General features: G+C 40.6%; 3 pseudogenes; all 3 read right to left on the bottom strand.

Annotated features, from left to right (window-relative positions):
* Window positions 1-6337: 6337 nt before the first annotated feature.
* On the bottom strand, window positions 6338-6473 carry LOC139441494 (U2 spliceosomal RNA; annotated as a pseudogene).
* A 6617-nt stretch (window positions 6474-13090) lies between these two features.
* On the bottom strand, window positions 13091-13791 carry LOC139441433 (uncharacterized; annotated as a pseudogene).
* Window positions 13792-17276: 3485 nt separating this feature from the next.
* On the bottom strand, window positions 17277-17481 carry LOC139441486 (U2 spliceosomal RNA; annotated as a pseudogene).
* Between the last annotated feature and the right edge of the window lie 6667 nt (window positions 17482-24148).

Here is a 24148-nt window from a genome sequence, read left to right as displayed (position 1 = left end):
GTACTTTAACCCCCTTCAAGGATACTCCCACTAACAATCTCAGATATAAATTCATTCTACTAATTTTTAAAAAGGTATTATACACAAAACATATTAACAGAATTAATGATAAAGTTCAATTTTTTTTAAGAACCAATAACTAAATGAGTACTTATAGTATTAAAAAGATCCTTTATAGTTTTGACCTGGAAATATTTATCCCTTGTGATGGAAAAATCAATGCAGTCAAGCAGGACATGCTTGACCGTGATTCTTTCATCACAAGGGACACAAAACGGAGGATCCTCACCTTGTAATATATACTCATGTGTATATCTACTGTGGCCAATACGACAACGTCGCATTATGACCTCCTCAAATCTGGACTGACAGCCCAAGTAGGTGTAACCGACTGTTGGTTTAAGTTCATGTAATTTATTGATACCTACTTGAGTGTCCCACTTCTTTTGCATTAGATCACGGATGTAAGATCTAATCACGGGTTTATAATCACTGTAGGGAAGAAGAAGTGGTGTCACAGATTTGTTGAGAGCTGCTTTTGCAGCAGCATTAGCCATCGTGTTATCAGTGATTCCAACATGGCTAGGTAACCAACAGAAAACGATGTCGTATTGGCCAGTAGCAAGATCAGTAAACAATTCAACAATTTCCATTAAAAGTGGATGCGTGGAAGACATGTTTTTAATAGCTTGAATGCAAGAAAGAGAGTCTGAAAAAATAATGAACTGTTTATGTTTAGTTTGGCTGTGGATGTATTTTAGAGCTGTTAAAATAGCATTTGCCTCCGCTGTGAAAATAGAACATTTATCTGGTAATCTGGTTGAGATAGTCCTGGATCCAATGACGGTTGCGCTGGCAACAGCGTCACCATCCTTGGATCCATCTGTAAATATAGATCTGTGAGTATCATACGTGTTACGTAATTCATTATATTGCTGTTGATAAATTAGTTGATTTGTGTCCGGTTTTTTTAGTTTACTTAATGTCAGGTCCACCTCTGGCTTAACTAACTGCCAAGGCGGCGAAGTGAATAGCCGAGTGGGGGCTATGGTGTCAAGATTGATTTGGGCAGCAGAAACATCAGATTGTATTCTTATTCCAAGGGGTGGAATAAGAGATGTCTTTTTATTATAGAGATTTTTGTACAGAGGATTAAAAACACAGCCATATGCTGGATTTGATTTAGTGGAACATAATTTAGAGATATACTGTAAACATAATTTAATGCGTCGCTGTGGAAGGGATGGCTCATCAGCCTCCACATACAAACTGTGAATAGGTGAAGTTCGGAAGGCTCCAAGACAAAGCCTCAGGCCTTGGTGATGAATGGTGTCCAATAATTTTAAATTGCTCTCACAAGCCCCACCATAAATGATGGAGCCATAATCAAGTTTAGAGCGTATGAGAGCTCGGTATAGCTGGAGGAGGGTTTTCTGATCCCCTCCCCACTTGGAATTAGAGACAACTTTTAACAAATCTAGGTCTTTCAGACATTTGTTCTTTAAGTATTTGATATGAGGTAAAAAGGTTAAATGATGATCAAAAATTATACCCAAAAACTTCGCTTCTTTTACAACTTTAATGGGGGTGTTATCTAATATAAGTTCAGGGTCTTTGTGAGGTTTATATTTTCTGCAAAAGTGAATACAGTTAGTTCTAGATTTGGAAAATTTAAAGCCATTTTCTAAACACCATTTTTGGATTTTATTTAAACACAGTTGCATTTGCCTCTCAATTTGTAAGCATGTTCCTACCACGGCAAGAAACATTAAAGTCATCCACAAACAACGATCCATCAACTGAATCGTTTAAAACCTTTGCTAAACTGTTGATTTTAATACTAAACAAAGTGACAGACAAAATACTGCCTTGTGGGACACCCTGATCCTGATTATAATGATCAGACAGGGTGGAACCCACGCGGACTTGAAATTGCCTGTCAGTTAAAAACTTGTATATAGATTGAGGCAAACGGCCTCGCAATCCAAAATCATGTAAATCATTTAAAATACCGTACTTCCATGTAGTGTCATATGCTTTTTCTAGATCGAAAAAGATAGACACTGCATGTTGTTTGTTTATAAGGGCATTCTTAACGAATGACTCCAATCGAACTAAATGGTCAATGGTACTGCGATTTTTACGGAAGCCACATTGAATATTTGTGATTAAGTTATTGGATTCCAAGTACCATGTTAATCTATTATTGACCATGCGTTCCATGGTTTTGCAAACGCAGCTAGTCAATGAAATGGGTCGATAATTGGAAGGAACTGTATGGTCACGTCCAGGTTTAGGTATTGGAACAATGATAGCTTCATGCCACGAAGAAGGAAATTCTCCTGACGTCCAGATTTTATCAAATAATATTGAACAGGATTGCGGTAAATGTTTTAACAGTTGATAATGGATAGTATCAGACCCTGCAGCAGTGTCATGAGCCTGTCCAAGTGCTGTATTGAGCTCACGAATGGAAAAGACTTCATTGTAATCTTCCCCCTTATCTGAATTAAAATTTAAAGGTTTCTTTTCCTGCAGCTTTTTGAATTTTTGAAATTGAGGGACATAATTAGACGAGGAAGAATGTTGAGCCAGAGTTTCACCAAGTTTTTTTGCAATATCTTATGTATCAGTTAATAATTGATCCCCATCTTTGAGATGGTGGATGCTTGACTTAGAACCCTTACCTTTTATTTTCTGAATCATGTTCCATACCTTGGACATTGGCGTCCGTGAATTTATCTTGGATACATAATTTTGCCAAGATTGACGTTTGTTTTGTTTGAAAGTGCGCCGGGTTTTAGCATTTACAATTTTAAATTTATTGAGATTATGGACCATTGGATGGCGTCGGAAATATTTTTCAGCCTTTTTTCGTGCCTTCCTAGCTTGTTTGCAATCAATGTTGAACCATGGTTTACGTATGTGAGGATTTGAGGAGGACTTCGGAATACATTCATCAGCTATTTTAGTGAGTTCATCGGAGAACAGTTGTATAGAGTCGGGAACGTCAAGAAATACGTCAGGGTTTAGTTTGTTAGAACAAAGGACTTCATATAATGCCCAGTTGGCTTTAGTAAAATTCCAACGTGAAGATGGGGGAACATCAGATGGAGTCACAGATTCTAAAATGGTTGGAAAATGGTCACTTCCACAGAGGTCATCGTGGACTGACCATTCAAATTCACTTAGTAAGTTAGAATCTACAACTGATAAATCCAGACAAGAGTAAGTACCAGTTGCTGGATGTAGATAAGTGGTTGAACCGTCATTAAAAATGCATAAATCATTATTTAAGAAAAATTCCTCAAGTAATTTACCCTTTGTATTGCTGTCAGTACTACCCCAAAGTGGGTTATGGCCATTCAAATCTCCCATGAGAACACAGGGTTTAGGGAGTTGGTCATAAAGTGCCTGAAGATCGGACTGTCGCAGAGAATAAGAAGGTGGAATGTATAAAGAACACAATGTAAATACAACATTCAACGTGACACGGACTGCAACAGCCTGAAGAGGAGTATTCAGAGGAACAGGACTATGAATGACGCCCTGCCTCACCATAACAGAAGATCCTCCAGTAGCTTTAGCACCCGGAGGAGAAAAGCAATGGTAGGAATCATACTGTCTTAAATTAAAATTATCTGTTGATTTGAGGAAAGTTTCTTGAAGACAAAATGCTGATGGTTTTAAATCGTGAATTAATAGCTGAAGGTCGTTAAAATTGGTCCGAAGTCCTCTACAATTCCATTGGATTAAACTGGAACATATCATGGGGGCTCAATTGGAGATCGTGAGCTGGGGGAAGGTCCTCTATGCTGTAATGGCAGCGATGGAGCAACCTCCATATCCAGAGGTTCAAAAGGGTTATGAACCTCCAGAGGAACAATCAAGGGAAAAGGCACCTCAACATGTTTCAGGGCCCTTGCTTCTTTTTTACGTTGTTTCTTTTCACTTTTCGAAAGCAGTCTATTTTTTCTCAAGTCGGGTACAGTGGCTGGTTCAGTGTCTGGTTGAATGGTAGGTTCGGGCAAGGTTACAGTTTCCGGCAGCGGTTCAGTTTGGGAAGCTGATGAAGAGGAAGTGCTGGTGTCATTAGTATCAATTTGGTACAGTATTTTTTTAACATTCGACACCCAGCTTAGAGCTGTTTGACAACCATTATCAGCTTTGATAGGAGAAGATGAGATTGCAGCAGAATAAGTCAATGAAGAGGCAGAAGTGGTTGGTTCACTGGTTACCTGTTTCTTTGCGTCTCTAAATGAAATATCATTGGTGTACTTTATTTTCATGATTTTGGTTTGTGTTATAAAATATGGACATGATTTTGAAGTGGACATGTGAACACCACTGCAGTTTGCACATTTGATGGTATTTGTGCAGTCAGTGCTATCATGAGACTCACTACAGCGGGAGCAAACTTGGGTGTGATGACAGGATCTCGCTCCAGGTCCAAATTGTTGACATTTAAAACAACGGAGCGGATTTGGTATATACACATCCACTCCGATGTTGAAATATCCTGCTTTTATTGAGGATAGAGATTTGCGAGATTGAACGTAAAAAGGTACGTATTAGTTTGGATGATGTTGTTACCATCTTTCCTGCTGAACCGTTTAACTGAAGATACACCTTGAGGTGTCAATTCTGCTACAATTTCATCTTCTGACATATCTGAGAGGCACTTCGCACGGTCACGAACAATGCCTCTACATGAATTGAGTGTTTTATGCACAGCGACAACAATCTCTGTATGTGCAAAATGATCAGCATTGAGTAGATTCAGAGACTGCTGTCTCCTTGCACACTCCACGAGCAGTGAACCGGAACGAAGACGAGTGACATTTTTCACAGTACCACAAATACCTTCGATAGATTTCGAAACTACAAAGGGATTGAGTTTGAGAGGCTCACCATCAATCCCTTCAACAACCAGAAATCGAGGCCAAGAGTCAATATTTTGAACAGAATCCTCATCAGAAGATATTGCAGGATATGTATCAATATGCCTTCTTTTGTTTTTTTGTCGAGAACCAGTGATCTGTTGGGTAGCCATAATGGAAAGAGGATGTTCGACACCCCTGCTCCCCACCCACCGTGGAGTGTCTACAAGGACGGTGCTGCAGTGGAAACTGACTACAAACACCAGGGTTACAGGCATGCTATACTCGAGCAATACAGACAAGGGAAGCTAAGAGAGTCAAACAGAATAACGTCAGGCTGGTTCCGCCCTTGACAATTTTCTGAAGACAAATAGAACCCGGAGGTCAATAATGCCAGATTGGCCTATGAGCCACCGCCTTCAGGCATGGGACTCTAGGCACTTAAGAACATACAATTTTTGATGTTTTCCAAAATAATTGTGTGGAATATCAGTAAATATATAGTCAACATCAAAGCGGACCATGCACAGGGCATGGCATGACCAGCCGATTGATAAAACCGGGCCCATTCTACCACCCGTCTGGGTGAAGTTAGGGTCAAAGTGGTGTGTTGGGCAAAAGGAACACTGTTCCTGGCCCCCAGTGCCCTCAACCACCAGAATCCCTTCCTCCACCGACACAGGGACGCAACCCACGGCAAACAGGTTGCCCAATTCAGTCGCCTCCTACGACCAGCAATGGGGTGCTGTGGAAATATTCTGCCCCGGTTCCACAAGGGGGAAGAGCTATTAGCGCTACCCAGCACTCACCACGAGGAGGTTGCTCTTCACGAGTGCCCAGGCCAGCTTGAATTAGCTTTGGCCCGACTTTGACAGAGTCGCGCTTCGGTAAGAGTGGCAATCCCATCCAAATTGCCCCAATGTATTAAATAAACTAAAGGTAAAGATACTTAAGGTGTCCAGCAAAGCGCAAAAATGAATAAATTGTATGAAAAATTGCATTGAAGACGAAAAAAACCGACTGAACTGTAATGAATATGGGAAAATGAACTCACTTGCACAAAGTGTAATGACGCATCAGGCGTGTGTTAAGTTCTTTAAACATCTATTTAGGGGGGATGCCACATTGAAAACGTCTTGTAGTGACGAAGCAGACTGTTGTTGTGACGGAGTGATTGTCTAGACGTCATTTCCGGCGTGCGGCGTCATGGCCGACGGCCTTGGTTGCGGGGGACTATATGTAGCTGAAAGTTGAAAAATGCTACTTTTACAAACTTGTAGGGGTTGGTGTGGTTAAAGGACGGGCTGCACGTATGAACAGGTATATTTCTAAGGTTTTGAAGTAATAAAATAGAGTATCTATTAAGAACTAAGGGCGAAATACGGAGCGGCAGTGCAAAATAAGACGAATGTGAAGATGTAGGCAAAGCTGAGAGTTCTAATTTTTGATTGAAATATGAGTGGTGGGCCATTCCCGGAGGTACTGCAATACCGGGTCAACCCGTGATGAGGGCGGAGCAAGCCCCGTGGCACCTCATCCCATTTAATAAAATTTATTGCCTAAATTGAATTTTGTACAGTCGCGTATAGCGCTGTTGCTGGGGGGCCGCCTAAAATTATCACAGTTGAAACCGGGCCCTGCAGCACTAACAGAAACAAGACTAAAGAAGAAGAAAAGGTAAGAAACATTAAACAGAACCAAACAACGAGAATAAACATGAAGTACATGTAAGAGAACAGTAATACAATTGAAGCAAAAGAAGCTACAAACAATCAACAACAGCATTAACAAAACACAATGAAGAGTTGCAATTACGGTTGCGGCTACAATGGACAGACAAGCAAGGTCAGGCGCTAAGAGATGGACAGCAACATCTTTTGATAACATTGAAACAAGACAAGGTAATAGCCTTAAGGTACGATGAGCATCAAGAGAGCAAAAGAACGAAGAAGAAAGCCAATAATCAGAAAAAGTAGAAAATGAAAAACGACAAAAGTCAACCCTGATACGTGTCCTAAGGAGAGACAAGAAACGTAACATGATATCATTTCCTTTCAAATTTTTATGCTCAAATTTATTAGAATTCCGAACAAGCCAAATGGAATATTTTGTTTAAGTCAAAAGATAAAGGCAGAGCAATTTCCGATGGGAATTTGGAATTTCATGATTTCTTTTCAAGAGCTCAAATGATAAATAATCTAACCACTTAAAAAAAACGTTATCCCACAACACATCAACACGCGGGCAATAGACATAAAGATGATCAGAAGTTTCTATTGCCATACGACAGAGAGGACACCCCAACAGGACTCCTGGCACCCCCCGGAAATCAAAAGTTACAATAAACACTCAGAACAGCCAGCGCGAAAACACATAAACATACACAAGAAATAGTACACTCCCTATGCAGGGAGAACCAGGCTGTCGAAAACAAAATCATGAGCCGGTCTCATAAGTGATGGACATAGCATAGGTCGGTATCAAAAGGGAAGGAAAACATGGCAGAGGAATTATTGGGGATCATCTACCTGAAGCCCAGAACCAGACCCAGACCGGCGAGACCCAGACGGGGAACGATGAAGAGTAGCAGCCGCAGCATCCGCCACCCCAGGAGGGATAGAAGACACCCGCTGCTTTTTCCCAGCTGAACCACCCCGCAAAACAGACCGAGACATGGATCTAGGCTTAACAACGGTCCACGTTTGAGAATCAACATCGGCAATGATGGAATCGGCCCCATCCTGTGACCCCAAAACATCCTGTGAAACGTCAAAGGTCAGGGGATCAAGAGTGGCAGCCTTCGCACCCCCACTCATGCCAACACCCTCACCTACACTCCTACCCTCAACTACACCCTCACCAACAGTCAAGCACAGACACAGTGTCATCCGCAACGTCCATTGAATCATCAGAATGCACTACTGAAGTCTCTGCCATGTCATCAGAGGATTAGGATGAGACGGGGCCACCGAGGAAGTCGGGGCAGCACTAGGACCCGGCCCATCCAACTTCTGTCTATTCTGCCAACTTTTTGGGCAGTCGGGGCGCGTGCGACCGAGGTGATAACACCTCAGACATACAGGGAGACGACCAGGGGCGGTGACCAGCATGGACATACGGTCGCCCAATCGAACGATGTACGGAACACTCTCACCTTTAGCACTGTCAATTTGGAGCTGCACCGTCCGCACACCAGTCTGAATGGGAGCTCCTCCAACCAGCATCGTCTCAGGCTTAATGGACAAGACGGTCCCATACCGGGAAAAATAATTATCTAAAAGACGATCAGACACCACACCATGAATCCAATGGATGCGAAGGTCCACAATCTCCTTATCATAAGGGGAAAATTCAACTTTTACGCCTCTATACAGCACAGACCCAGCCAGAAGTAGCAGGCGGGCTCGATTCTCAAGTTAAAAAGTTACAAACCACACCCCTGAAGTTTCCATCTTCCATATGGAGAGAATTTCAGTCGCCTTAATTCCTTTATAGGCCAATGTCACAATGTCTAACACATCCTCACGTTTAAAGGTCTTTACAATAGATTTCACACGTACCGTGCAGGAACAGCGCTTTTTGTCCAGGAAACGATCAGGGACACTGGGCGCCACGGTCCCTGCATGGAAAGCCATCCAAGAATAGTAGGGGGAGACCCGAAGGTCAAACAGCCACTTAAAAAGCGCTTCGAAAATGCAATATCAGATACTTTTTTTCTTTTTCATAAAATGATTTATTATAAAGCCACAAACTGAAAATACAGATTTGGATAGCAAGGAAGCCACTACCCCTTAATAAGAAGAGTATCACAGTGGTCGGGGCAGTGGTTCTAACAAAGATAAGTAAAGGAGAGACAATAAGAACAGAACTAAAATGAACAAACCCATAACTTATAGCAAGAAGAAGAACAGGGCAATGGGGTCAACCAAAACGGGACCTAAAACTAGAATGGACATGCAGAAGCAGAAGTTAATACTAGGTACGACAAGAACACAGAACAAAAATCAAGCAATCAAAAACAGGGCATTGGGGTCAATCAAGCGGGATCTAAACCTAGGATGTACATGCAGAAGCAGAATTTAATACTAAAAACGACAAGAAGATAGAACAAAAAGCAGGCATGACCGAATGCTGACATGGACAGACATGAACAGGAAATAATAATAAAGAAGACAAAAACAAAACAAAAAGCAAGCAAATATAAACAGGACATTGGGGTCAATCGATCGGGACATAAAGCTAAAATGGACAGACATAAACAGAAATTAATGATAGATATAACAATAGCGTACAATAAAACTCAATCACACAAAGAGGGCATTGAGGACAAACAAGGCATGACCTACGGCAGATATGGACAAGCATACATGCAAAGTAACACAAAAAATGTAAGCCACAAAACAAGCATGAGAAATGGATAAACAAACAGGAACAATACAGAATGAGTGAGTGAGTGAGGTACTGCTTTACGTGACATCGGCAATATTTCAGCCATATCGTGACGAGAAATTAGACATGAAATATACAAATATTTAAACTTTATAAAAATCTGTCATCAAAGGACAGTATGAGAACTAGGCAATACAGAATGAGTATACAAACTACAGAGACCGCAACAAGCCATGGTGCTGAAGATAGAAAAAACGGGTAGTTAGCAATTTATAAAAGTTTAAAGTGCAATTTATTACTTGGATCAATGTCACAGAAAAACGGGGAAGATATTTTCGAAAATCTGTAGAAGAGAGCCTAAAATAATCAACATGAATCCGGGACTTGAGAAGAGACAAGAAACGCAACACAATGTCATTACCAGAAAGGTTTTTGTGTTCAAATTTGTTCAAATTACGGACCCACCAAATTGCATATTTTGCCAAAGATAATAAATAAACACACACTGCAAATTTCGAAGAATCTGGAATGAAAGGAACCCAACCAAATTTAATAATTTCAAAAGATTTCCGAATTAAGCCAGAGGAGAGGTGACCCAGCCAAGGGAAAACGATAGACCACAAAACCCTTAACACAGGGACAGGACACAAATGTTGATCAGAAGTCTCGACCCCAGATCGACAGAGAACACAGAGCGGAGAAACAGACATACCACGAGTATGTAGAAGATACATGTAGCCAAGAGGAAGAGCATTATAAATGAGACGATAATTTACTGATTTGGGAAGGTTATCGACGAAAGAATGATGTAAATTAGCCCAAACCGACCTAAAATTTATCTGGGGATAAAGAGGCTCAATTTTGCTTTCAACAATGTTTTGCATAAGACAAGTGTAAAACTGTTTTGTACTAAAATTCCTCATAGCAACCAAGTGATCCGACATGATGGTTTCAAAAAGGTGAACAGCTGTCAAACATTGGCGATAAAATTTTGATGATACCGTCTCAGAATGTGGAATACGAAGGGAAAAAAAAGCAGGACAGTATAGACGAAGAGATAAACCAAGCCAATACTTAGCAAAATATGTCCACTTAGCTGAGCTACCTTGTATAAGGGTTTGGAGGTGTTTTAATTGAAAAGACTGTAATTTAGAACGAATGTGAAACACACCCAACGCCCCTTCTAGAACAGGTTTTTAGTGAGTGAGTGAGTTTGGTTTTACGCCGCTTTTAGCAATATTCCAGCAATATCACGGCGGGGGGACACCAGAAATGGGCTTCACACATTGTACCCATGTCGGGATTCGAATCCGGGTCTTCGGCGTGACGAGTGAACGCTTTAACCACTATGCTACCCGACCGCCCCAGAACAGGTTTAAAAAGAACGGAGCGCCGAATAGGCTCAGCAGTAGAACGCCAAATAAATCGAAAAGTCTCCCTTTGAACAAGGGCGACGTAATGCTTTGAAACTGGTGCTACTGCCCCATGGTACCACAGTTTCGCAAGACCTAAAACATTGCACAGCACTGTTTTCCCAAAAATCGAAACTGTGCGCCCTTTACACATTTTTAAAACAGTGCCAAATTTACAAAGTACGGGATGAAACTGATCATCATCACTGACATTCCTGCCTGTTACAATTCCACAAATTTTTGACTGGTCGATCCACGAAATGCCAAACGGATGATCCGATCTACTTTTCCATTTACCAACAAAGATACCTTTAGTTTTAGACATATTCAATTTTGACCCAGACGCCTTGCCAAATAAAAAAATAATCAGTTAAGAGATGCTTGATTGAGGCGTCCGAACTACAGAATCCAAGCCCATCATCAGCGTAAGCAGATATTTTTGCAGAATCCCTTGACCCCAGTAACTGTATACCTTGAATATTTTCATTTAAACAAATTTTTATGCAAAAGAGGCTCCAGTGACAATACATACAAGGAAGGGGACAACCCACACCCTTGCCTGACAGACCTCGTGACAGATGAAGGCCGAGAGATGTGTTGATTAACAATTACAGAACTGGATATGTCAGGATACAAAATTTTGACCCACTTTTTAAAATTAGGACCATAGCCAAAGGCGTCCAGAACATTAGATAAATACTGGTGGGAGACTCGATCAAAAGCCTTTTCCTGATCCAAACTGATAAAAGCACATGGGAGATTTTTCTGCTCCACATAATCCAACACATTACGTTGCAAATGGCAATTATCCTGTATAGAACGGCCAGGAACAGGACAGGTTTGATCAACAAGATCAACAATATTCCCAATAACATGACCTAAACGAGTGCACAATTAATTCGAGATTAATTTCACATCAATATTCAGTAAAGAGATCGGACGCCAATTACGGACATTGGATGCATTATTGGCATCCTGACAAAGCAAGGTTATATAAGAAGTCTTAGAAGAGGTAGGTAAAGAACCCTGAGAGAAACACAAATTAACCATACGAAGTAAAACATCACCAAGGACATCAAAATTAAACAGATAAAACTCTTTTGTAAGCCTATCTGGTCCAGGGAGTTTTTGTCCATACCCTTAAGTGTTTTCAGAATTCATCTTTAGTAATTGCACCTTCCAGTAAATCCACAAAATCCGAATCTAATTGAGGTAAATCAATGGGCTCCTCGGCCAAAAGATCGGAATAATATTCTACAAAAACGCCCATGATATCACTAGAGGTCGAGACTAATTGGCCAGAAGAATCAAAAATGGAAGAGATGGATTTCCGATGACCTCTCTTAGCTTCCTTACGCAAAAAATAACTGGAAGGTTTTTCACCAGTTTCTAGGTCTTTTGCCTTAGCTCGAACAAGAAGACCATTCAATTCCAACATTTCTAAATCCTTAAGTTGTTTCTTAATTTCAGTAATTTGATCAGTGTAACGACCAGGATGGAAAGAGTCAGCTTTACACAGGTTTCGATATTGAGATACTAAGTCCCTATGGTGGGAATGACGAGCAGAAACACGAAGTTTTAATTTCACCTTGATAAAATTTGTAACCTGAATTTTGAATTCGTCCCACCAATCAGAAGTAATGGGATCTAAAGAGGGAATATGACTAAAACAGAAACCCTTATAAAGGTTCTTGAAAGCAGAATCAAAGACAGAATTATCACATTTCCAGTAGGAAGGACCAAAATCAATACCCTCAAAAGCTCTAAGCCTAACAGTCACAAAATCGTGATCGGAGAAAGAACAAGGATCAATTGTTGAAGAGTCAACAGCACACAGAAGGGATGAGGAAAAATGGTCAAGTCTGGATCCAACACCACTAGTATTGCGCCATGATACAGCTACCTAAGTAGGAAATATGGAACGGAAAACATCAGAGATGGAGAAATCAGACACCCATTGTCTGACTAATTTAGCACCTTGTTGAGGAGTATTAACAGAACCACCCACCTTATCTGATTTAATATTACTTAGAAACCTAGGGTAAATTATGTCTATTGTTTCGTGGGTGCATTGCTATCGTGGAATGACCGCCAGTCTGCATGTACCGCTCACTACTGATTATCCAACAAGTATACTTGCTGATCAGAGGGAGGTCCATACTGAAGATTTATTAACTTGTCCCTTTCTGGTAGAGATGTTCAGGTTGTTTATTGACCTGTCCGTCACTGGAGAGGTTTTACCAAGATATTTATTGACCTGCCCATCACTTGAGGTTTTACCAACAGATTTATTAACCTGACCCATGGCGCAAATCAGGCGTGGGGTAGCGGATTAGTTCTTTAAAATAAATCAACACACACATGTTTCAATATTTATTCTGAGATGCCATAAACCATGCCATTTACAGTTCAGCTGAAGTTAAATGTGACACAAATATTCCGCGAAGCGTCTCTTTTTGGTTTTCTCTCGCAAGTCATGATCAGAGACAATTTCACTGGAAACGGCTGGTGGCGGTGCTGCAGATGACGGGATAGCAGTAGCAGTAGCAATTGACGGAGGCGCAGTAGCATCATCTGGAGATGGTCTCGTGGCAGTGGCAGTAACAGACTTTTTCTGCTTTCCCCCACCATAGATGATGTCCGACACCAGCAGTTTCTGATCTTCGGATGTCCGTTTATAAAGTGCGCACAGTTTCGCTTCAATGGCCTGAAACATGTACGCTATCAATTGTACCTTTCAAATGATAACACTACTCCAAAATAGTTGCCTACAAATAATTTATATTTTATCTTTGGCACCAATTTGGAAGTAAAAATATTTTTAAAACTTCAATCCGTAAAATGTTACTTTACCTGTCTGCTCGCAAATACGTTGCCCATCAACGTTGGCTCTGTATAGTCTGGTGGCGGATGTTGCCCTGAGAGAGTGATTTGTTCGCTTTCCCTCGATTCCTGCATTCCGACACGGTCGCTTGATTATGCCTTGAAGCGTGTTTGTGTCCTATCGGGAAATTGCTGAACCATCTGTCTGCCTTGGGTTTCACTAATGGTGAGTAGTAGAAAGCGTCCATTTTCTGAGCATGGGTTAGAAAGATGTCCTCGTCGCTCATCGTGTTCACGGTAAAAGTGAGTGGTTACTGTTGGAATGCGCACGTTTAAAAAAAAGCTGGTCACGTGACATGACAATTGTAAAACCTCTCACAAGTATCGGCAATCTGCGCGTGCAGTGCGTCATGATCCGGTCAGCTAGGATATGTTTGGTTACGTCCTAGTCACGTGACATGACAATTGTAAAACCTCTCCCAAGTACCAGCAATCTGCACGTGCAGTACGTGATAATCGGCACATGCATGATCTGACGTCATTACAGCGAATCAAAACGTAGTTCTCATACACTCGAATTTTTCAGGACGATATAAAGCAAATTTTGGCATTTTATTGCAAAAAAAAAGAAGTTTCCCCACGGTTTCTAAGCTAGATAAAACACTCCTCCTCGGTTATGCTTCGCCCTCGGTGTTACATTTCCTCTCCCCTGTTGCCTCGGGTTTTACATCCCCAAGCATAACCTCGGAGTCGTGCTTTATCCTATACATACACAATTAAAATCCCCACCCACAATGAGAAGCCAACTAGTAACTAAAATCCTAGAAATATCTTGAAAAAAGACAGACCTATCAGCACCACTGCTTGGGGCATATAAATTAATCAAACGAATTCGAATACCCTGAGCTGTCAAATCTAAGACAAGATAACGCCCTTCAACATCAAACCAAAACTGATCAATCACAAAATTGACCTTATTACTTATGATAATGCCCACCCCTCTACTAAAATTACTACCAAAGGACCAAAAAGCCTTCCCCAAAAACTTTGCCGCATAAAGCTGAGCAATAGTTAAAGTATGAACATGGGTCTCCTGTTTAAAAAGAAAATCGATACAAGAATTGAATTTAGTGGAAAATAATTGAATTTTATAACGAGAGTCTAAAAGACCATTACAATTGATGGATGTAAAATGATACATGAGGCGATGAAAAAATACAACAATGCAACTAACATAAAGGAGATGAGATGAAGCGGAAATAACAACGTTGAAACTCCTCATAAGAGGAGAGGGTCAAAATCACAAGCCAAGACTCATAGTCCAGGGGCAAAAGACAAGAGATCGTTATCACGGCCTGCCATTGAGGATCATACTAAGTCTTGTCAACCTCAGACCGGCCACCCCTACGTGAACCACGAGGGGAGGAGGAAATCCTGGCTGCCTCAGCCACACCAGGAGGAATGGAGGACTTCCTCCGTTTGTCACTGTCAGCAGGTGGACTACTGGGTCTCCGGCGACCCTTGCCACCCCTACCCTTAGCATGGGATTTCCCACCAGACGACGGAGAGGGCAAAGACATGTCTGCAAGTAAGGCGTCCGAGTCCTGTGACATCATTTGGTCCCCCCAGGAAGGTTGACCACCCGGCCCCTCAAGAGACAGGACATCCTCAGAATCATCAGGAAGAGCCACATCATCATGAACCACTTCATCAGGAACCACATCACACTCCCCCGCACCCTTCACCACTTCCACCCCAGCCTCCTCACCCCCCGAATCAAGCACACCCTCCATCCCATCATCGGACTGACTGTCAGATACACTGTCCACACCATCTTTGTCCACCAGATCCACGTCCTCATTGACTAGCAATTGACCATCCTCTGACTCCCTAGCCTCTTTCTCCCGCCTCTCCTCACGAACCTGAATCTCCTTCAGCCTCTCGGCCGCTTTAGCAGTTTCCTGGGCCTTAACATGTTGCCACGCCTGTGCACAGGTTTTACGGGTGTGCCCAAACCTATAGCATTTGAGACACAAGGCCTCACGATTAGGAACAGTTATAAGCATGGTAGATCGGGAACCAAATTTCACAATATATGGGAGAACTTCCCGCATCACTTCGTCTAGTTCAAGAGTGACAAGACGTATCCCCGTGATCCATCGATCCCCATTATCAGCCGCTATAGTCTCATGGTCAATGCGCAACACCTTACCAAAGTCAGTAAAGAAAGATTGGAGAAACGAATCTTTAACCATTGCATGAAGCCAATGAACACGAACTGTAATGATCTGCTTGTGATAATTGTAGATTTCAAGTGAGGAGTCACCAAAGGACAAAGGACTTGATTGTTCAAAGAGGTAAGCCAGATTATCCCTGGCAAAGGTCACAAAATATTCCCCATACTTATCAGTTTTCCAAATTCCATCTATGTCCTTCTTTTTAAGGCCAGGAGCATTTGAAGAAAGAATGTCAAATATCGCATCTTGTGTTAAAGGCCGATTCTGGCAAAACAACCTTACCGTGCATCGGCTGATCTCCTGGTCGTAACGCAGCAGCAGGAATAGGATCCTTCCTCATGGCGTCGTAAAGGGCCATGATGAAACAGGAACTGGGGGGTGACCACTGAAGGTCTATCTGTTACAAAGTAACAGGTCCCACCCGTAGACCTAGACACAAAATCACAAAGAATGAAGAAAAAACACCAATCCTGCTGCAGCTCCAATGAAGAGCACAAACACTTCCAGGTCCTTGGAATGAAGTCAGATCTTTGCCAAAAGGCCGAGAAGCGATGCCGGCTGCCGGCTGCCGGCTTGCGCTGGCAAAGTACATCTACTGACACAACATACCATTTAGCTGCTGTTTATTTACATGAAGCGCTTAAAATCATATGCCAGCAATATTACATGCACAAATGAGTAAAAATGTTGACAGCACACGAGTGCGACACCCGACTGCAAGACGTTTGTGAAGAGATTCAGCGTCTTTGATGAATGTAAAAATGGAGTAAATAGACCCATTTTCCTATGTATAAAGAGTGTGCCGATAAAACATGGCCAGACGTTGGGTAAACGTCCTGCAGCGACCCAGTCCAACGTGAATACCGGCCGCGACATTAGGACTTAATGAGTGGAGTCGGGGAGGCAAGGGGAGACAGGCCAGTTTGAATTAGCTTGGTCCCGACTTTGACAGAGTCGCGCGTGGGTAAGAGTGACAATCCCATCCAAATTGCCCCAATGTATTAAATAAACTAAAGGTAAAGATACTTAAGGTGTCCAGCAAAGCTAAAAATGAATGAATTCTATGAAAAATTGCATTAAAGACAAAAAAAAAACGACTGAACTGTAATGAATATTGGAAAATGAACTCACTTGCACAAAGTGTAATGACGCATCAGGCGTGTGTGTAGTTCTTTAAACATCTATTTAGGGGGGGATGCGATGTTGAAAACGTCTTGTAGTGACGAAGCAGACTGTTGTTGTGACGGAGTGATTGTCTAGACGTCATTTCCGGCGTACGGCGTCATGGCCGACGGCCTTGGTTACGGGGGACCGTATGTAGCTGAAAGTTGAAAAATGCTACTTTTACAAACTTTTAGGGGTTGGTGTGGTTAAAGGACGGGCTGCACGTGCGAACAGGTATATTTCTAAGGTTTAGAAGTAATAAAATAGAGTATCTATTGAGAACTAAGGGCGAAAAACGGAGCGGCAGTGCAAAATAAGACGAATGTGAAGATATAGGCAAAGTTGACAGTTCTAATTTTTGATTGAAATATGAGTGGTGGGCCATTCCCGGAGGTACTGCAATACCGGGTCAACGTGTGATGAGGGCGGAGCAAGCCCCGTGGCACCTCATCCCATTCTAAAAATCAGTTTATTATCGATGTCTCCATTAGGAGACTTATCAGATATTAAGCTGATAAGAACAGATACTTTTTCTTTTTCTTTTTTAATAATCAATTTGTTCAGATGAGAAACGGAATTGAGTACATATTTGGACAGCAGCAAGGCCACTACTCCTAAATAAAATAAAATATCACAGTGGTCGGAGTAGTGGCCATAACAATTCAAAGTAAAAGAGGAAACATCAAACTTAAACATATAACCACCAATATGTACAATAATTAAATATAATTGGGATGAGGATACAAAATAAGGGACATACAACTGATTATGTACAATTGTTTTAGATATTTTACATTGTGACCAATTCTATTGTAACTATCAATATATTCTTAAATATACTAGCCACATGAAGAAACTGTGCACGGAGAAAATATAGATATAAGGGCACACCGTCCATATATGAAATATATGTTTGAACACAGCAATTATTGGAGACATTCAAACGCTCATGCACGTGCCATGCGATATGACGTCATTGATGGGGGCCTATGGACGTGCAATGTGTTACTGCACGTGCATCCTGTGCAGCTGTACACAGCATGTGCAACTCAAAATTCGCTGTCACTTTGGAAAGCATGATCTGTGGTCATTCAAAAATTCAAAACTTCTCAGGCGCAGACACAAGCATATCACAAGCAAATTGACAGCTGCACAGCGTCATGAAGCCATTTAAATGATCCGAGCGGGAACAACAGGTGGAAACACATTCCCAATGCCATCGTAACACGATATCGGCATTGGTGAGGCGTTATCAGAACACAAATGACGTTGCCGACCACCCACATTCAGGACATCCCCGAGTAACGACGCCAAGACAGGACAGATGGATTCGAGTGACACATCTCCAACACAGGTTCCAAACGGCAGTAACGACGTTCCAGACAATTCCTGGACTGTATCCATCCCAGCACTGTCAGGAATCGTTTACGTCAGTACGGGATTCGACCACGACGCCCTGCCATACGTCCCATCCTGACACACCGTCATCGAGTCAAACCGTCTAAGAAGGACAAGACACAAAAAGATGGTCTGAGGTTTCAAGTGCACCTAGACAAAGAGAACAGTTTGGGGAAGCAGACATTCCACGAGTATGAAGAATATAGTTGAGAGGAAGAGCATTAAAGATGAGACGGTAGTTAACTGATTTTGGCAAGTTATCCATGAATAAGTGATGAAGGTTACGCCAAACAAGATCAAAATTAATTTGAGGATATAATTTCTCCACTTTATTTTCAACAATCTTTTATAGAAGTGCATTATAAAACTGTTTAGAATTAAATTTTGATAGATCACCTAAAGGGTCTGCAACAATAGACTCAAACAATTTAACTGATGAATAGCTTTGTTGATAAAAAGGGGATAACGTCTCAGAGTGGGCAATACGTAGAGATAAGAAACTAGGATTGTAGCGGCGCAAGGACATACCTAACCAGTATTTTGCAAAAAACGTCCACTTAGCTGAACTTCCTTTTAACAAATTTTGAACGTGTTTCAAGTGAAATGATTGTAATTTCGATTTGATGTGCATAACACCAAGACCACCATCTAAAATGTGTTTATATAAAATGGAGCGCCTAATTGGTTCAGCTGTAGACTGCCAAATGAACCGAAATGTCTCTCTCAGAAAAAGATCGACATAGTGATTTGAAACTGGGGCCACTGCTCCACGGTACCACAGTTTAGCAAGACCTAAAATGTTGCACAGTACTGTTTTGCCAAAAATAGAAACTGAACGCCCTTTACACATCTTTAGAACAGTACGGAATTTCGTAATGACCGGATGAAACTGATCATCATCATTGATCCCATTACCAACTATAATTCCAACTATTTTCGACTGGTCAATCCAAGAAATACCAAAAGGGTGGTCCGACCGTGACTTCCATTTACCAACAAAAATTCCTTTTGTTTTAGTCATATTCAATTTGGGCCCAGATGCTTTGCCAAACGTATCGTATACTTTCAAAAGGTTCTGAATTGAAGCATCTGTTGTACAGAAACCAAGACCATCATCAGCATAAGCAGATATTTAAGCTGAATCATCAATACCTGGAAGCTGCACGCCTCTAATTAATTGGTTTTGTCTTACTTTATTGAGAAGAGGTTCCAATGAAAGTATGTACAAGGAGGTAGATAGTCCACAACCTTGCCTGACTGACCTCGTTACCGGAAAGGGTCTGGATATGTGTTGGTTTACAATTACAGCACTGGATATGTCAGTATATAGAATTTTGACCCATTTTTTAAAATTCGGACCAAAGCCAAAAGTGTCCAATACTTCAAATAGAAACTGATGGGAGACTCTATCAAAAGCCTTTTCTTGATCTAAACTTATAAAAGCACAAGGGAGGTTTTTTTGCTCCACATAGTCAAACACATTACGTTGTAAATGGCAATTATCTTGAATAGATCGGCCAGGAATGGCACATGTTTGGTCCTGATGTACAATATCTTCGATAACATTACCTAATCTTGTTCATAATATTTTGGATATGATTTTGACGTCTGTATTTATTTATGAAATTGGGCGCCAATTACGAACACTATTCGAATTAATAACATCCTTGCATATCAAAGTAAAATAGGAGGTTTTAGAAGAAGTAGGCAAACGCCCTTCTGAAAAACACAGATGCACAAGACGTAGTAGCACATCACCAAGAACATCAAAAGAGAACAAATAAAACTCCTTGGTAAGCCCGTCCGAACCTGGAGACTTATTGTCACCCATGGCCTTAAGGGCACTGAGAATTTCTTCTTTTGTGATGTCACCTTCTAGTAAAGTCGAACGTTCCGAATGTAATTTAGGTAGATCAACAAGGAAGTCTTTACATATTTCTTCATCAATGGGCTCAGCCGAAAATAGGTCAGAATAAAAGTCTACAAAAACACCCATGATGTCTTGAGAGATTTTAACTAAATTGCCAGAAGAATCCAAAATTGAAGAGATTGATTTATTTTGTCCTCTCTTAGCTTCCTTGCGTAAAAAGGAGCTAGAAGGCTTTTCTCCAATTTCTAGTTCTTTAGCTTTAGAACGAATTAAATTCCCTTTGAATTCCATATTTTCAAAATCATTTAATTGTTTTTTGGTCTCCTTAATTTGATCTGTATATAGACCGGGGTTAGCAGATTCTGCACGGCATAGAGTTTGGTACTGTTGTTCTAAACTCTTAAGGTGGGATGTCGATGTTTTCGACGAGTTTTAGTAAAACGCTTAATAAAATCTTTTATTAATTTTTTGAAATTATCCCACGATTTTAAAGTTATTTCCTCTATAGCAGGAATATTGATTTTGCAAAAAATGTTGTTTAAATTCTAGATCAAAACCCAAACTATAACATTTCCAGTAGGAAGGTCCAAAGTCTATACCTCCAAAATCTTTGAGCATTACCTGGACGTAATCATGTTCAGAAAAGGAGCAGGGAGTGATGGTCGAAGTGGACAGCAGGGATGATGAAAAGTAAAAGCGATCAAGTCTAGACCCAACACCAGCAGCATTACGCCAAGACACCATCACCGAATCTGGAAAAAAAGAACGGAATATATCAGTAAGAGAAAAGTCAGAAACCCATTGTCTACCCAACACCAGCAGCATTACGCCAAGACACCATCACCGAATCTGGAAAAAAAGAACGGAATATATCAGTAAGAGAAAAGTCAGAAACCCATTGTCTAACGACATTAGCGCCTTGTTGATTACTATATGTATTCCCACCCACTTTATCTAATTTTGTGTTACATACACAATTAAAAAACCCTCCCATTATTAATAATCTATTAGTAGCTAGAAATGTCGAAATATTTTGAAAAAACACCACCCTATCCGCAGAGTGATTTGGTGCATATACATTTAATAATCGGATTCCAACTCCATTGACAATCCCATCTATTATTAGTGAGTGAGTTAATATTTAAAGTCACATCGGCAATATTTCAGCCATATAGTGACTATAACAAATTAGACAATACATCAATTTAGAATATAAACCTGTCGACAAAGGACAGTAAAAGTACTAGATTATCACAGATGTAGGTTTAAAACTAGTAAATGATCATAAAACTTCACAATTCATATAATACAATACATTACAACACAACGTAAAAGTGGGCTATGGATCACCAGCAACCAAAAGGTAGGTCACCATACCGGGGACCATGGGGACTTACAGTACCTTTGCTACCTGCAAGGACCCCGGCAGGATTTACACCATCCCTTCAGTTACTGGTGATTATGGACAAGTTTAGCCAAACTTAAAACTAACAAATATTCTACGATTAAAAACCTGGTATATATAAATTACTTAGAATGAAGAGGGTTTACGCACCCTCTCAGGGGGACAATAATTTTACGCTACTTCAACCCCCATCAAGGGTACAACCACTAACAATCTCAGTTAAGAACTATATACTACCAATTTATAAAATATATAACTGTAGACATCAAAATTTATTAATCAATTCAATTTCCTTTAAAAATCCAAGAATTAAATGAGAGCTTAGGTTAAAAAGATCCTTGAGTGATGAAACTTTGAAATAGTTATCCCTTGTGATGGAAAAATCAACACAGTCAAGCAGGACATGCTTGACTGTGATTCTTTCATCACAAGGGATGCAGAATGGAGGATCTTCACCTTGTAAAATATACTCCTGAGTGTAACGTGAGTGACCAATACGACATCGTCTTAAAATGACCTCTTCAAATCTGGACTGACAGCCCAAGTAGGTGTAACCAATATTAGGTTTAATTTCATGTAATTTATTGATACCTACTTGGGCGTCCCACTTCTGCTGCATTAAATCTCGGATGTAAGATCTAATCATGGGTTTGAAATCAGTGTACGGGATCAGAAGTGGTGTCACAGATTTGTTGAGTGCTGCTCTTGCAGCATTATCGGCCATGGTGTTACCAACAATTCCGACATGGCTGGGTAACCAACAAAAAACGATGTCGTATTGGCCAGTAGCTAGAGAATTATACAATTCAATAATTTCGAGTAAAAGTGGATGTTGATGTGACATATTATGAATAGCCTGCAGGCACGAAAGAGAATCAGAAAATATAATAAACCTCTGATATTTTGACTGTGTACTAATATATTTGAGAGCTACTAGAATGGCATTGGCTTCTGCTGTGAAAATAGAACAGTTATCAGGTAATCTGGATGAGATAGTCTTGGATCCAATGACAGTGGCACTGGCAACGGTGTCACCATCCTTGGATCCATCTGTAAAGATTGATTTGTAAGTATCATATGAATTTCTTAATTCATTATATTGTTGTTGATAAACCAGCAGGTTTGTTTCAGATTTCTTTTGTTTAGTTAAGGTTAGGTCCACCACTGGTTTCACTAACTGCCATGGCGGAGAAGACAAAAGCTGAGTAGGGGCTATAGTGTCAAGATTTATTTTAGCAGCAGAAATATGGTATTGTATTCTTATTCCAAGTGGTGGAATAAGAGATGATTTTTTGTTATAGAGATTTTCGTAAAGGGGATTAAAAACACAGTCATATGCTGGATTCGAGTGATTAGAATATAATTTAGAGACATATTGTAAAGACAATTTTATGCGACGGTGTTTTAGGGATGGCTCATCAGCCTCCACATACAGACTATTAATGGGTGAAGTCCTGAAGGCACCAAGGCAAAGCCTCAGACCTTGATGATGAATTGTATCCAATAATTTTAAATTACTTTTACAGGCTCCACCATAAATGATGGAGCCATAATCCAGTTTAGATCGGATAAGTGCTCTGTAAAGTTGGAGGAGGGTTTTCTGATCCCCTCCCCACTTGGAATTTGAAACAACTTTCAGCAAGTCAAGTGCTTTCAGACATTTATTTTTCAAATACTTTATATGCGGTAAGAAGGTCAAATGGTGATCGAAAATGATGCCCAAAAACTTGGCCTCCTTTACAACTTTAATAGGATTGCCAGCTAAAACTAGTTCTGGGTCTTTATGAGGTTTGTATTTTCTGCAAAAGTGGATGCAGTTTGTTTTAGATTTTGAAAATTTAAAACCATTTTCTAATGCCCATTTATGAATTTTATTTAGACACAATTGCAGTTGCCTTTCGACAGTATTCATATTTTTACCACAGCATGAAATATTAAAATCATCAACAAACAGTGATCCATCAATTGAATTGCTTAAAACTTTTGAAAGGCTATTAATTTTAATACTAAATAAAGTGACAGACAAAATACTGCCTTGTGGGACACCCTGATCCTGATGATAATGATCAGACAGGGTAGAACCCACGCGGACTTGAAAATGCCTGTCGGTTAAAAACTCAGATATGAATTGCGGCAAACGGCCACGTAATCCAAAATCGTGTAAATCTTTTAAAATACCATGTTTCCATGCAGTGTCATATGCTTTTTCTAAGTCGAAAAAGATAGACACTGCATGTTGTTTATTTATTATTGCATTTTTAACAAATGATTCTAACCGTACTAAATGGTCAACGGTACTGCGATTCTTTCGAAAGCCACACTGAATATTTGTAATTAAATTATTTGATTCCAAGTACCATGTTAATCTATTGTTGACCATGCGTTCCATGGTTTTGCAAACGCAACTGGTCAATGAAATTGGTCTATAATTTGAGGGATCACTGTGATCCCGTCCAGGTTTCGGTATGGGTATAACTATGGCATCACGCCAGGAAGAAGGAAACTTACCTGATGTCCATATATCATCAAAAATCAACAAAAGGGTTTCTAAACACGGTTCTGGTAAGTGC

Source organism: Haliotis cracherodii, unplaced genomic scaffold, assembly GCF_022045235.1.
Source record: "Haliotis cracherodii isolate W230 unplaced genomic scaffold, xgHalCrac1.p SCAF_40, whole genome shotgun sequence".
In the NCBI taxonomy this organism is placed as follows: Eukaryota; Metazoa; Mollusca; class Gastropoda; order Lepetellida; family Haliotidae; genus Haliotis; species Haliotis cracherodii.
The sequence above is the reverse complement of the archived record's forward strand: the minus strand, read 5'-3'. Positions and strand labels throughout refer to the sequence as shown.